The 2,638-nt window shown below is 38.1% G+C and overlaps 1 pseudogene; it reads left to right on the top strand.

Moving 5' to 3' along the window:
• Positions 1 to 808: 808 nt before the first annotated feature.
• LOC147576588 (spliceosome-associated protein CWC15 homolog pseudogene) lies at positions 809 to 1,655 on the top strand (annotated as a pseudogene).
• Positions 1,656 to 2,638: the final 983 nt, after the last annotated feature.

Raw genomic sequence — 2,638 nt, 5'->3', positions numbered from 1 at the left:
CAATCCAGGCAAGCCAGTAAAATCTTTGGTCCCTATTCTGAGACTAAAGTCTTAGGTCAATAGTAAAGCCCAAAACAGGAAATGACTCTGGGACATGTCAAGATTCATGTTGCATGACAGAGGTTGAGTATCAGGAACCAGAAGGATAAGACATTGCAGTAGAAAACAGGGATGTGGGAACAGCTGTAAAGGAAATTTGACTAGTTATATCTTCCTTTGTTCACAGCATTCCCTTGGGTAGTACTTTATGCCCCACAGTCCAGTATCTGATCTTATCCTATCAAACCCAATATTATTTCATAATCTTGGCCATTACCTCTTAGTTTAGGTTGTTCCAAACTAGAAGAAGTCTAATTATTTTATCCTGAACTTATAGGCTAGATTTTCCAGCCTTTTGCTCCAGCCATTTTATATGATTTATATATATATTTTTAAAAGCTGTAAGTAAGGAACCAGGAGATTTGGATCTTACTCTCCACACTATCATTTTCTTGTTATGTAATTTTGGTTCAGCCCATTGATCTCTGAGCCTAATTTTCCTTGTCTTCCAATAATAGTCAAGATATATTTTTAGAATAAGACTTTCTTTAGAATCCATTCATCTCCCAATATCCTAAAGATGTCATCAATTAGTCTACATACAATATTCCAGTTGTCCATGCAGCATAGTTTTTCCTGAGGAAAAAATCATATTTTTTCTTTGTCCTCATTACTTTCCTAAGAAAGTTCAGAATTTTCTTGGCATTTTGATTACAAAAGGCTGCTAGTCTTATGTCCATGGTAACTTTAAAAGATGTGAATGAGGCAGAGGCTCCTGGGAGGTACCAGTCGTAATGGTGTCTGTATGATTTCTGGAGGCTGCAGCATTAGACCCCGGCCGACGTGAGCGGCAGGAGGGTAGCAGCATAAAAGATGACAACAGCAGCTAGGCCAACTTTTGAACCTGCGAGGGGGGGGGAGGAAAAGGAGAAGGTGATTTGAGCCAACTCTCAAAGCAGTATTCAAGTAGAGCCCTACCTTCTCATACAAAGATAAAATATAGACAAACCACTCAGGATGCCCCTGAAGAGGTTCGCAACCGTGACTTCAGGAGAGAGCTGGAGGAGAGAGAGCGAGCTGCCGCTAGAGAAAAAAATAGAGATCATCCAACACGAGAACATATAACCTCCTCATCAGTGTCCAAGAAACCTCGGTTAGACCAGATTCCTGCTGCCAACCTTGATGCAGATGATCCTCTAATAGATGAGGAAGATGAAGATGAAGATTTTGAAGAGGAGAGTGATGATGATGATACTGCAGCTCTTCTTGCAGAGCTAGAAAAAATTAAAAAAGAAAGAGCTGAAGAGCAGGCCAGGAAGGAACAAGAACAAAAAGCTGAAGAAGAAAGAATACGTATGGAAAACATATTGAATGGAAACCCTCTCCTTAATCTCACTGGCCCATCCCAGCCTCAGGCCAACTTCAAAGTTAAAAGAAGGTGGGATGATGATGTTGTTTTCAAGAACTGTGCAAAAAGTGTAGATGATCAGAAGAAAGACAAAAGATTTGTAAATGATACACTGCGATATGAATTTCACAAAAAGTTCATGGAGAAATATATTAAATAGTACAGTTTTATGTGCTTAATTAAAGACTGTAAAATGTAAACAAACAAAAAAAAAGATGTGAATGAGAACAGGATGTACATGTAAGTGTGTATATATCACCCATAGTTGAAGTGAGACCAAATTTAAGTATCACCTAACTATCACCATTCATCTTCAGTGTACACATGACACAGTATTAAGACCAGTTGGCCTTTTCTTAGACCCACAGTTATGCTTTTACATTAATATGCTAATGTTTTTAAAATTAGTATTTCCAATCTTTGTCTTTTCCTGAACTTCAGATCCAACTGCCTACCATACAACTTCATCTGCTTGTCCTAAGGTACCTTAAACTCCATATATCCAAAATGGAACTGTTAATCAGCCTTCTCAGATACCAACATGCTCTTCTTCTTATTTTTTACAATGGTTAGTAATCTCTTCCATTCAACTACCTACACAAGTTACCTGATAGCTTAACTTCTTCATTCTCTTACCCATTTCCACATCTAATTAGTCAAAAGTACAACTGATTCAACTTATTACATCCATCTTCAGCTAAAGTCCACCTCTCTGTCACCACTGTTTCTGCCCTAAACTTAGTCTTCATTATTTCTTGCCTGGAGTATTACAATAATTTTATGGCTATTATCTCTCTGGTCCAAGTTACCTTTACTTTTATTATCAGGCTCTTAACTTGCCTCTCTGTTTCCACTATTACCCATTCTTCATGCAGTAACGAAATTGATCTTTTAACAGTTAAAATCACATTATGTCATCTTCCTGTTTGAAATCCTCTAGAAGGTTTCCATTTCACTTATAATAATCCACATTGCTTGCCATGTCTACAAGGAGCTACATGGTTTTGTCATTTGTTCCTCTTTGAGCCTCATGTCCCAAACCCACCCTTCAGTATATTCTAGCTGTGTGAACTTCTTCCTGTTCCTAGAACATGCCAGATTGAATGCCACCTCAAGCCTTTGTACTACCTGTTCTCTTTGCCTGAAACAGATCTTATCCCAAATCTTCATCTACTTAGCTCCTTTTGTCAT

Source organism: Puma concolor, chromosome D1 (assembly GCF_028749965.1).
Source record: "Puma concolor isolate L17-30 chromosome D1, mPumCon1.1.hap2, whole genome shotgun sequence".
NCBI lineage: Eukaryota > Metazoa > Chordata > Mammalia > Carnivora > Felidae > Puma > Puma concolor.
Note: the sequence above shows the minus strand (reverse complement) of the source record. Positions and strands in the feature narration are given on the sequence as shown.